Raw genomic sequence first — 13,600 nt, forward strand, 5'->3', positions numbered from 1 at the left:
ATTGCTGGACCAGGTCTTGCAGCCTTCCCAGCAAGGTGGCTTCTCTGGCAGTGTGGGCAGTGTGTTCACAGCCCCCCACAGCAGACCTCTCGACTAAGCCATTGGGCTAGGCTGCAGAGCCACTGCACAAGCTGTGGCTATCACACTTGAAGCCAGGAGGAACTCAGGCTTTCACAGGCACTTGGCTTTGGTAACATTTGCAGAATTAATCCTGAGAGATTTCAGTTCAGATCACCCAGTTCTCACATAAGAGAGAAATACATGTAGTTGTATGGGACTCCTGTTTAGTAATAGTCCTGAGCAAAGGAACCTACTATTTAGCCAGTATGTTTTGAGCATCATTTGGATTGGAATGTTTGAACTTTCATTACAGTGTCACTTTACTGTCTGAAAGCATAGCTCCTGTAAGACTGTACTGGTAGTGAACATTTAAAACATGGTTCAAGTTGGGGCTGGTGTTGTGTGGTGAGCTAAGCTGCCACCTGCGACACCAGATTCCACATAGGTGCCAGTTTGAGTCCCAGCTGCTCCACTTCCATTCCAGCTCCCTGCTGATGGCCTGGGGAAAAGCAGCAGAGGATGGTGTGAGTGTTCAGGCCCCTGCCACCCACGTGGGAGACTCAGATGTTGCTCCTGGCTTCTCTGTTCAGCCTGGCCCAGAACTGGCTGTTGTGGCCATCTGGGGAATGAACCAATGGAACCAAAGGATGGAAGATGTCTCTGTCTTCTTCTCTCTGTAACTCTTTCGAAATAAATAAATAAATATATTTTTAAAGGTGGTTCAGATTGCGTTATGCAGTATAGTTTGGAAATGGTTTGCTTAAGAGATTAGCATTTCCATGACTTCTTCCTTTGTGTTTTTTCCAGGCCTGTGTTCCAGCTCTGAGTTAGAAACATTTTAAACTATCTAAATTCAGTAGATCACTCACACAAATTAAATTTACAGGACTAACAGCCCATCCATTGAAAGTATTCCCAGAGCCTTTATCCAGTGAAAGCGACTCCTGCTCTCATCTTATGCTTTTCATCCAAGTGGACTTAAGTTTGTTAATTCCATTTGCTGTCCGGGAGATAATCTGCCTGTCCTTGCCCTTGTTGTGGCCCAAAGATGACCATTCTGAGACCACTGCTGTATTGGGAAAGTCCCCTTGGAGAAAGAAACGTGTACCCTCTTTCCACCAAGGATCGGCCTGAGAGCTCCAGGTTACTGCATGCTCCCCTCTGTCTCCTCCAAAGCAAGAGGCCTAACTTAAACCAAAACCTGCACCTTGCACATCAGCCGAATTCCCTGGTTGGCTCTGAGTGATCTTTATTTCTCAGAAATTGGCAACCATCAGTTCATATCAACTGGTATACTTTAAAACTTTGAATGGAAGCAAAAGTGAATGCGATAGATGCTTGTTTTAATGAGAATATGCATTACTTCAGAGCAACAGAATTTGACTGTATGCCATGCCCGGCCACAAAATTGAGGAGCCCTTTTGTCGTACCCTTTAAAAACGCACGGAGGGCTTCCCAGATTGTACCAGAACCCTTACCAGTGTAGCTTCCCCATCGCAGCATCCCAGCTTCTCTCCTTAAACTTGACTCTGGAGTTATACACAGGATCACCATTGTCTACAGTGCCTTTTTTTCATGTATCTCTATTGGTTCATCTGTGCCAAAATCAGCAAGGTGTCATCTACAAACAGAGCCACCGTGTTAAATGAACACCAGCTGAGTTTGATTCCTGATCATCTTAGGAGGAGAAGGGGCATTTGCCGAGGCTGGGGGCGGAGTCCCCCACCTTGTAAAAGATGGCCAGCGATTCAGGAGCTTGAACGGCAGTTCTTTTGTGTGTGTGCTTGTGTGTACGCTTGTATGTGCAAGAAAGAATGAGAGATGCTCATGCATAGAATGTCTAAACTGGGCAGCACTGCGGTGGATAACGGGAAGCAAGAGATACCTATCTTTTGGCTGTCAGACCTTCCTGGAAACAGCTACTGGGAAAACCTCTTTGGAGGGGCGTTTTGAGCGGCTTCCCTGTGGGGGAGTGATGATCCTGTCCCGACTTAGACGTTGGGCGGCCTTGGAACAGTCTTATTTCTACGATGCTCTGGAGATGGTAGTCCTCCAGTTTGCCACTCAGGAAAATAAACCAGCATATTAACTCCCAGCAAACGCCACCTCCTTGGTTTGAATTGGTCTGTAAGGCATTTTCTTCCTGGTTTGTGCATGCCACATTGTTCGAGCTCCTCTCATCACTGACCAGCTGGCTTGTTGGTGAATAGAGCTGTGGGCCCCTCGCCATGTTTCATGTGAGGTCTTGGCTGGGTGGCAGACAGGCAGCCTGTAGCCAGTGTCAGCAATTCAGGAGGAATTGGCACAGCAGTGTCCCCATTAATTTCTGCTTGTCACATACTGTCATGCAAGTTACACCAGAGAGGAAATGACCGTTAAAAAAAAAAATAGAAGGTACCCTTGTGGCACTGGGTCCCCCCCAAGACGTTCCTGAGGTTAAACAAGTGGATACAATTAGCTCTACACAGACAGCTGCGGGCACGGGACACCGAGCGTGGGCCGGGCGTGGGCCCTGCAGCAGTGTGTCTTTCCTGTTAGCAAGGAGTGTCAGCTATCAACATCTGCCATATTTTAACCCTTCAAAGGGCCCGGTAAATGAGGGGGAGCTGTGATCCCACGCTCTGCTGATCATTATCAATCATAATGCCTTGGGAAATTAGCGCGGTGCTTCAGGGATGGGTTTTGTGTTTTTACTGGGAGCAGAGGGTGAGGGGAAACGGGCACTTTAATCGTCGGTAATTTACTGCCACGGGGAAGAGGAGGAGGGGGACGGTAAACTCCTCAGCTCAAACTGAAGCGGTTCAAGCTGGCAGGCTCGAGCTGGCTCCACTGTCCAGGGCTCCATCACCACAAGCTCTTGAGGCCGTAGGCGAGAGCTTTGGGAAGCGAGAACCCCTGGCAGAGAAGGAAGGTGTTGCAAGATGAGGGAAGAAACGGGGAGACAAAAAGAAGCTGCAGTTTTGTTTCTGTGAGGATGAGCGTGATTAAACTGCTGTGATCCCAACAGAGTGAATGGAGCACATGCCGCGCTCTGGGCTGGGTTTGTCCATGAGGGACAGGTGAATGAGATGGGCCCCTGTGTGAAATCAGGTTCCTGTGAACTAATACTTAAGACTGGTTAGAGAATAGAGAGGCAAAAATGAGCAGTTCGTTTTCATGTTTTAACTGCAGCAGGTGGTGGGTTCAGCCTTGAATAAGCAGAACTTGGTCTTCTCAATGGATAGCATTTTGTTTGGGGACGTGCAAATGACAATTCTGAGACTGGTCAGTAGTGATGAGCATTGGAGATGGGAGCTGATATCCACCTGAGTGATGGCACCAAGGACAGACATTGGAGGGGATAATCACACTTGAATTTTTCCTCAGTATTGTTGAGGAAGATTCAGACACCATGAAGATAACTTTAGGGGCAGCGCTGCAGCACAGCAGGTTAAACCACTGCCTGCGATGCTGGCATCCCATATGGGCTACCAGTTCGTGTCCCAGCTGCTCCACTTCCGATCCAGCTCCCTGGGAAAAGCAGCAGAAGGTAGCCCAAGTGCTTGGGCCCCTGCCACACACGTGGGAGACCCGGATGCAGCTTCTGGCTTCAGCCTGGCTGTTGCAGGCATTTGAGAAGTGAACCAGCAGATGGAAGATCTCTTAGTCTCCGTCTCCCCCTCTCTGACTCAGCCCTTCAAATAAATAACTTTAAGTGTCAGGAAGGCACTTGTCATAGCAGTTATGCTGCCACTGAGATGCCTGGTTCTGAATCTGGGCTCTGTTCCCATTTCCCACTTCGTGCTGATGTGTACCCCTGGGAGGCAGCAGGTGATGGCTCAAGTCCTTGGGTGTTCCTGCCACCCACCTGGGAAATTGGATTCCTACCTCTTGACCCAGCATGGCTGTTCTGGGCATTTGGGAAGTGAACCAGTGGATGGGTGCCCCCTCACCCCCTCCCCAATAAATAACAGGAAAAAAATGACTCTGAGTGAGGAGTGGAAGTGACCGTTGGGATAATTGACTAGGAGGAACGTGGTGTCACACTGACTGGACTCGCCCTCTTCCAGTGTGGAAGAAGAGGCATCATGATCACTAAGTGTTCAGGCTGTCGTGGTCCTATGATGTCATCTAGTCTAGGATGCCCATCTTAACAGATTAAGAAAGAAGCTCAGGGGGTAGGGACTTTTCTAAGATGTCACGGTGAAACAGGCAGAAGTCAAGTCTCCATTTACATCGTTCCAGGCACTGATTCAGGAGTCAAGTCTCCCTTTATATCGTTCCAGGCACTGACTCAGGAGTCAAGTCTCCCTTTACATCGTTCCAGGCACTGACTTGGGAGTTAGGGCCAATCGAGGCAGCAACTCCAGGGGTCCTCTCATCTCGCTGATAGCAGGGAGTAGGAGGGAATCGCAGAGCTGGCGTAGGGGCAGCAAGGGCCATGTTCAGCTTCTGCCATGGGCCTGTTGGAGCAAGACTTGCCATTTCTAAAGATGATCTTTTTGTCCAATTTTAACTATACCCAGTAATACATAAAAGTATTTACTTTTAATGTCAAAATAATGCCTAGATTTGGCAAACTCTGCCTTGTCAGGTACTGATAATATTTTAGCTACTAGATCCGAAGGAAAATCAGTGGAGTGCACAGAGATACATGTGAACGTGAGCTCAACCTTGCGTTGTAGGTGTCTTCTTGGCTCTGTGGGCAAACTGTGTATGATTTCTCTGTTACTCGTGTTGTTGATCTCTGGTTTGAGGGGATAACCAGTAATTGACTTCTATTTTGGTTTGGGTGAATATTGAAGCATTGAGTTGAATTAGTTCATAAATGTCACAGTTTGGTGTTCAGAATTGAATGTATTCACCATAAAGTCGTTTCTTATTTCAGCTAAGTAGGGAAATGTAGAGAAACTGAATCAGTGATTACTACTCTGTTCAAACAGCATTGTGTTCTCAGAAGTGTTTTCCAGGCTTGACTTCAGGATCTGTTATAAGATGCCAGGCTTACTTACCTGGAGATAGTGTGGACTCCAGAAGAGTGCTAGCTGCTTGGAAACAGGAATAGCAGAGAAAATACCAATTTACTGAGTGATGATTAGCCAGTTTGAGCTCCAGGGGAAGGCACCGATCATTACTAACCACTCTGGTATTCAGAATAGCAGCAGCATCAGTCAGGGTGAACTGCTTTGCTAGTCCTGTGTCCATATGTAATTCTGTAAAAATTCTCTTAGTTTTGATGTTAATTAATCGGGCCTGTATTTTATAAAGTGGCATATTTCATTGAAAACACTTGTGTTTAAACCTGTCCGCTAAGAACATGAAGACCTTTGCTGACCCTCATTGAAATTATAATCACTGATTTCTCATGGGAAAAAGTAGTTTCTCATTTTAGATCCTGAAGTTTCGACAGGACTTGGGGCAGCATTTCGTTTCACTTCCAGTGCTAATGAGTCACTGCATTCTTCTCCCCAGAACTTATCCGCTGTTTATCCTCAGAGCTCTCTGTCGTGTAGACACAAGCCTGGGGAATCAATACACATGACCACTTGCATCAGCAGTGGCAGAGTTCAGGCTCTGCAATGCCATTGGAAGACATTGTTTCGTGTGCAAGTCTAAGGAAAATTAGCATTTCCTATACATTTGTATCTTGATTGAACTTGTCTTTTTCAAAAGATTAAATACTGAAGGAGACTTCCCAGAGTGTATTCTTATGCACTGTCCTGATTTTGCAGTTGGAGGCAGCTGGCGTAAGTAGCTAATTAATGACTTGCCCAAGTTCACACAAGTAAAGAGCCAGGAGCTAGATTTGTGGCTCTTGCACAACCCATCAGGCTGTTTTCATCTAAGTCACCATAGTAGAATTAAACATAATTTATATATCTTTGTCAGTGCTCTTTAATGACTGAGTCCTATTTACATGAATGTTTTAGCATTTCCATGCCCTGTGGGTCACTTGAAGTACTTTACTTTTATAATTTTAATTGCTATTAAGCCTCTAAGTGTGTAAAATAAATTCAGAAATGAAATAAAGACAGATGCATTAAATTTTATTGTTATTAAGCTCCATGGTGTCAATGAGAGGATTCAGAAGTAAAAACTTTTTATTAGATATTGGCTGTTCATTCCATGCATTGGTTTTTGTCTGACACCTCTAAAATTATATTAAGAGTTAAGGAAAATAAACTTTATTTCTTCAGATTTACTCTCCAGCCATTCAGGAATGCATACAGTATGCTTTACCAAGTTGCAGCCTCATTTCTTTATAAGAAATTAATAGAACTGCCTACATGATTACAACCGTTAGGATATTTCCTCATAAATCTGTGTGTTGTCATCTGTGTGTGTGGTTGCTGTAGCCATACTGTTGTCATTAAAAACGTCCGTATTAGGAGAGTCTCCAGTTAAATTCTCTTCTCTCCAATGAAAAGATCCTGCCTCACTTCTTAAAATTCAGGAAGGATGACATACAAACCGTAACAGTGGTGAATGAAACCTCAACTTCAAAGCTAAAATTTATCCTGAACACCCCTTTTCTCCCTAAGGTCTGAGAAGTAATCTGGCATCTAAAGTAGGAGATTCATCATTGCCTAGGTATTCTTTGCAGTTTTTCTTGTGTGTCTTTGTATTTTATGCCTTAATTTGAGAACAAATGAAGATTTGAGGATCACTAGAAACAGAATTTCAGTATTTTGAAGGAATTCTATCGCCTTGTTCCGCCATGCAACTCAGAAAACACTCCTGGAATTTATTTGTTTCTTTGTAGATATCAGAATCTGTGTCTGTTTCCTTTGTGAAAAACAGAAAGGCCTCCTAGGCTGGAATTTTTCTTGTAGTGATTAACTGGATGAAAAAGCCAATGCAAATTGCAAATATATCACACGACAGATTTTTCACAACCAGCATTACCACCCGTTCCATCAGGTCCTCAGCGACTGTAACGTTGGAGAAGCTTGGCCTTCCAGCCTGACAGGGATCTGTTACTTTGTTTCACTTTTGTTCAGAAATGACTTGGTGCAGTAAAGTTGGATCACTGTGACTCTATATTTCTTGTTGATTGTGTAGGTTCAACCCATTTTCATTTTACTGGTTTATATATTTTTTTTTTGCTTGCAATTTCCTAAATATAGTACAGTCCCAAGGCAAACCAAAATCTTGAGAGGTTGGCCAGATTTCTCTAGTGAGAGCTACAAATTGGAAATGTAAACAAAACTGGAGGAGTCATTTTTAAGCTACACAGGAAGCCATTTTTAAAGGCTTGAAGGCATCACTTATATACAAATCAATGAAAGTATACAATTTTCACATTGGAAAACACATTGGAATTCCTAGTCCCACCCCCAACGTGTGTCCCTCCGAAGTCGGCGTTGCCCAGGGTCCTGCAGTTGGCACCAGTGTTGAGACTGTAAACCAGATCCAGTCTGTTCCAGGCCCATGGGCTTTCCAACAACCCTGTAAATGGGGTTTTGTCCTCACTTGGATAGAATTGTTTCCTCTAATAAAGACCTTCACTTAAACATCTTGCTACGGTGTGAATGAGTCGCCATACTTCCTCGCACACTCCTGTAAAGGCAATGTTAGTTTAAACTTCGCCCTCAGTTCTTACTGACCTAACCCAGGAATCAGTGATACTAGTCTTCACTAGAACTTCCTCTCTTCACATTTGATTCTCAACTAGAGCCTCAGCCTAGGTGTATGTCCTTTTCCTTGCAAAGGGCTCTAATGCTTTCTGTCAAGCTCTCATTTTGGTAATATTCATGTATCATCAAAGTTCTTATCCTTCCTCATTATTTGTCTCTCAGCTTCTAGCGGTTATTTGCATATTTATCCAATAAGCATATAAGTGGAATGAACACATGATTTTTGTTCAATTCCATAAGCACTTACTGTACATTTTTTAGATGTAAAGTTCTCTGCAGTCACCAGAAGTGGCTAAAAATAAGTAAAGCAGAATGCCTCCAGAAACTTACAGGATGCAAATGGCAAGCACTGCAGGGCGATCAGATCAGCTGTTCCCTATGAGACACACAGAGGAGGGCCAAAGTGTACTCAGACCATCAAATATACACCCATGATGGTGGGAATGATTCTGCATGCCCATCTTGAAGGGTGTCAGGGCAGATTTTGGACACTGGCATGTATTTTATGTTATCCTGTTGGTCTTACTGATAAAATCAACTTGCAAACTTTGTATTAGCATTAATTGCACAGGTCTGAATGGGAGATACAGCTTGGGATATGAGTAGAGTTGCCCTCTATGGAACTTCAGGAAGCAATACCCAGACCAGATTTGGGGAGACACTACAGTACTTAAAGATCTGACGTCTTGGGAGTTACTATCTGCTTATTTCATTTTATTTACATGTTGTGATGAATGAGTCCCCACCAGACATCTACTTACTAACAACAGGACCTAGTCAAGTCATTTAACTTCTCTGAGCCTCTGTTTTCTTATCTGTACAACAAGGGTAAAGAATGTGTGACCAGGAGCAGGTCTTGTGGTACAGTGAGTTAAGCAGCCAGCCACACATGGGATGTGTGGCATGCCCACATCCCATCTTGGAGTGCTGGGATCAGGTTCCTCCTCTGCTTCCCATCCAGCCTTCTGCTAATGAACCTGAAAGGCAGCAGATGATGGCTCAAGTGCTTAGGTGCCTGCTACCTACAAGGAAAACCTGCATAGAGTTCCTGACTCTCAGATTCAACCCAGCCCAGCCCTGGCTATTGCAGGCCATTTGGGGTGGACCAGCAGATGGAAAATCTGTCTCCTCCCTCCCTCTTTGTCACTCTGCCTTTCAAATTAATTTATTTTTAAAAGACCTTTTTTTTAAAAAAAAAAATATGCAAATCAAATGAGTTGAAAAGGATGAGGCATTTTCTAGAGTCCAGTGCCCTGGTGATACAAAGGATGATGGTCATTCTCTTGTGTACTTTCTGGGTTCACACATAAAGATCCATCTGTTCACAGTACAGACCAAGTGACTTGTGATGCCAGGAGCTGACCAATATGGCTGTAACTGATACCAAGTAGATTTTGCATAGCAGCCTTAAAGATCCACCAAGGTCCCTTGTGTATTTGACCCGGAGGCCTTTCTTCCATCTGGTTTGGATCTTTATTGACTATAAATCGTTTTTTCATACTTCCTTCTACCTCTTATTTGCTGATGGTGTAATAGTTGCTTTCTGAGTTCCAGTTAAAAACCCTGAGATTCTCTGGGAACTCAAATCCTATAAACTTTTATCTGTAATTTTCTAAGTATAGAATGCACTAAATGCCATGGTAAGTTTAGAGAGTTGATTTTAAGAATTTTCCATTGTGTAGTGAACGCTTAAAAAGTGAAAGCCCTGGGAATAATAGAGCATATTTAACATCTGTGCGTTTTCCTTCCATCCTTACACATTGTGTTTTCCTGCTGGCAGCTGGCCAAATTGAAATGCTAATTTTAAAAGATTCTAATATTCGATGAATTTAAAATGCATCACTTTTTATTGGTGTGCTTTAAATAAGAACAAGAATGTTGATCCAGGAAAGAAATACAGTTTTATACCTAATGTATTCTGTAAGCCCTTGTGCAGAATATTCAATCTACCATGCTAAAGAATGTGAACATATCACCCAGACACAGTTTATACAGGTAGTTCAAAATCTATTGTCAGATACCTAGAGAAATAGCCACCATGTAAGGGAATCTGTGACAACTGCCATGGCAAGTGCCACAGGACTTCACTTTCATGATAAAAGTGACAGTTTTTAAGATTTACTGATTTCTTTGAAAGAGTTGCACAGAAAGGAAGAGAGAAAGATCTTCCACCTGCTAGTTCACTCCTCAGATGGCTGCAACGTACAGGGCTGGTCCAAACCAGAACCAGGAACCAGGAGATTCTTGCAGGTCTCCTGCATGGGAGCAGGGGCTCAAAACTGAGTCATCTTCTGCTTTTCCCAGGCCACTAGCAGGAGGTGGATTGAAAGCGGAGCAGCCAGAACTCAAACCAGCACCCATATGGGATCCTGGAGTCACAAGGAGTGAGTTTTTTTTTTTTGACAGGCAGAATGGACAGTGAGAGAGAGAGAGAGAGAAAGGTCTTCCTTTTGCCATTGGTTCACCCTCCAATGGCCGCTGCGGCTGGCGCACCATGCTGATCCGAAGGCAGGAGCCAGGTGCTTCTCCTGGTCTCCCATGGGGTGCAGGGCCCAAGCACTTGGGCCATCCTCCACTGCACTCCCTGGCCACAGCAGAGAGCTGGCCTGGAAGGGGAGCAACCGGGACAGAATCCGGCGCCCCAACCGGGACTAGAACCCGGTGTGCCGGCGCCGCTAGGTGGAGGATTAGCCTAGTGAGCCATGGCGCCGGCCCTGAGTATGACAATTCTATAGGGCCTTGAAGATGTTACCCTGAGGGGCCAGCTCTGTGGCATAGTAGACTAAACTTCTGCCTGCAATGCTGGCATCCCATATGGGCCCTGGTTCTAGTCCCAGCTGCTCCTCTTCTGATCCAGCTCTCTGCTAATGGCCTGGGAAAGCAGTGGAAGATGACCCAAGTGCTTGGGCCCCTGCATCCATGTGGGAGAACTGGAAGAACTCCCGGCTCCTGGCTCCGGATTAGCTCAGAGCCAGTCGTTGTGGTCATTTGGGGAGTGAACCAGCGGATGAAAGACCTCTCTCTAACTCTACCTCTGAAATAAATAAATAAAATCTTTTAAAAAAGAAATAAAAAGAAAAAAAGATGGTACTCTGAGTCATGAGTGACACAAACCAGCAGAAGCCTGGGTTTGGAGTCTTGCTCGAGATTTGTCAGTTTGCACTTAGAGACAGTGATTAGACTGGGTGCATCCAGAGAGATGAGGACAGGAAGCCCCTTGAGCAGAGAGCAATGGACTTTATCATGATGGTGTCACAAAGCCAGTTACGAAGGAGGGAAATGCGCTTGATGGGGGAATAATGGCAGGCTCTACTGCAGATAGTGGGCCCTGTCCCTGTAGTGGTCATGACGATTGGTCAGCGTCCCATGTGGGAGACTTTACAACAGAAGATCAGGGTCAGATCCAGAAGGACAGCAGCAGTGATTAAACTGAAAAACCATGAGGCACTATGAAGCAACACTTGGGAGGATTTGACTTGACTCATTGTCCTTGGGAGGAGCCGAAGTAGGTAAGCAGAAAAGAACTGTCAGTTTGGGGCAGAGGGTGGTTATTTAGTTTAGTCTTGTTGGAGTTGGCCTGGAATGGGAAATTGTATCTGAGGGCACTGCAAGAACTTGCGGCTGCAGCTGCTGAGCCCTAGGTAACCTTTGAGGAGTCGTGGAATCTAGGAGGGGTGCCAAAATACTGGAAATGGGAGATGTTCCATTGTTTCAAAGATAAAGAAAAGATGGATTCTGTAAAACACAACCCAGCAAACTTGATCCTGAACTTGGGATATTTAAAGAAGGGGTTGTGAGCATATAGAAAGATAAGTGGTTAATAAATTTGAAGAGATACCCAAATATCACAATAATCAGATAAAGGAAAAGCAATACAATGACTGAAGTATTTCTCCCAGTAAATTGAAGCAAGCAGGAAAAAAATTTGATAATGCCAGTATTGATGAAACCGTTAAGAAATGGATTGTGGGGCCAGCATGCTGGTTTAACAAGTTAAGCCACTGCCTGCAACTCTACCATCCCATATGGGTGCCGGTTCACGTCTCAGCTACTCTACTTCTGATCCAGCTCCCTGCTGATGTACCTGGGAAAGCAGCAGAGGATGACTGAAGTCCTTGGGCCCCTGCACCCATGTGGGAGACCCAAATGAAGCTCCTGGCTTCAGCCTGGCCTACCCGTTGTAGACATCTGGAGAGTGAGCCAGGGAATGGAAGATATCCCCCTCTAATTCTCTTTCCCTCTCTGTAACTCTGCCTTTCAGAAATCTTTAAAAAGTAAAATAAAAAGAAATGGGTAGTGTTAACTTTTTTCTGGTGGGAGTATAAATTGGCACTACATTTTAGAGATAATCTGACAGTACTAATAATGTACATATTCAGGTGCTTCTTATCAGAGAAATCCAGATTCAAGTACAAATACAGGTGTGAATAAGAGGATTTCCTGTGGTATTAGATCTGATGGGGAAAATGGAAATAATCTGTTTTCATCAGTAAGGTGAGATGCTGACCAGACTGTGACACTGTATGGAATTCTTTGTGACAGTTTAAGAGAATGATGTAAACATAAGAAATTAAAGCACAGTGTTGAATGGGGAACAAAGAGCAAATTTTAGGAATATGAGTTCAGCCTGGTTCCCTTTATCTAAAGTGCATGTGTATCTCATACAGTCCATAAAACCAAGTACAGGAGAGTACGCAGCAAACCTCTAACAGGGGCTACCTCTTTGGAAGAGACTGGGGTTTATTAAGAAATATTCCTGAAACCTAGTCTCAATGCCACTTCAGGTGGCACTGCCACACTAGTAAAGACCATTGCAGGCATACAAGATTTGTACTAAAAAGGAATTGTTAATTTGGGATTATTAGCATTCAATACAATCTTAGCATATCCGTTTGCTCTGTGTTCAGTGAATGTTTATTGGATGGCTGAATGGATAAGTAAATTGTAGAATGGAGCAGATTTATAACTAGGCTTATAAATGTTAAAAACTTTGAATTCCCAGTGTCCATTTTGTCTATCAAAAAAATGCTGACGACACAAGGCAGAAGAGGGGAATAAGAAGAGTTTACAGATCTGAAGAAGAAAAACGATTCTCTCAGCCTGCCTCTTGTGCTGCTTTGTGAATGTGTATTCTGATGTGTGCAGAGGGTGTGTTTCTGTGTGACCATTGAGGCACAAGAATACAAGATAAAAGCCAACCACACAAAGCCGGAGAGCACTAGAGAGACTCCAGTAAGCACTGATGGGCCTTAGGGCCCTGGGCAGAGCAGCAGGCATCGCGCCCCAGGGTTGGGGTCACCCCAAAACATGTGCTGCAGATTGCCTGCTTACCAGCTTCAGGACCACAGGAAAAGTTAGACACTGTGTTCAGAAACTCCATAGGCTGATTTTGACGAGCAGGAGGAAGGAAGGGGAGGCTGCAGATATTCCGGGAAAGAGGCCCTTGTGGGTGGCTGCGTAGGACTTTTCCTCAGGTGGTGTTACCTGGTAACTTTAAGCTTTTTACTCTCAGCCGGAAAAAAAGCTCAAGGTTGTTCAGAAGCCATTATTATTTAGCTTTCATTCCAACATATTTCAAACAGTGAAACTAAATCAGACCCAGCTCTTATTGGTGAATGAGCCAGCAGATAGAAGATATCTTTCTCTGTCTCTCCCTCTCTCTCTAAATCTTTCTTTAAAAAAAAAAAAAAAAAAAAAAAAAAGATTTTATTTATTTGAGAGGTAGTGTTACAGATAGTGAGAAGGAGAGACAGAGAGAAAGGTCTTCCATCTGCTGGTTCACTCCCCAAATGGCTGCAACAAACAGAGCTGCGCTGATCTGAAGCCAGCAGCTTCCTCCAGGTCTCCCGCATGAATGCAGGGGCCCAACCACTTGGGCCATCTTCTACTGCTATCCCAGGCCATAGCAGAGAGCTGGATTGGAA

The 13,600-nt window shown here is 44.4% G+C and overlaps 1 protein-coding gene and 1 pseudogene across 2 annotated transcripts in view; both read left to right on the forward strand.

Moving 5' to 3' along the window:
• Nucleotides 1-7,351, forward strand: part of LOC127492680 (solute carrier family 2, facilitated glucose transporter member 3-like) — a 29,168-nt pseudogene extending 21,817 nt beyond the window's left edge.
• CDK6 (cyclin dependent kinase 6) overlaps nt 1-13,600 on the forward strand; it is a 234,537-nt gene that overhangs the window by 84,537 nt on the left and 136,400 nt on the right. The gene's annotated exons all lie outside the window — the stretch shown is intronic.

The sequence above is a fragment of the Oryctolagus cuniculus genome, chromosome 16, assembly GCF_964237555.1.
Source record: "Oryctolagus cuniculus chromosome 16, mOryCun1.1, whole genome shotgun sequence".
NCBI lineage: Eukaryota > Metazoa > Chordata > Mammalia > Lagomorpha > Leporidae > Oryctolagus > Oryctolagus cuniculus.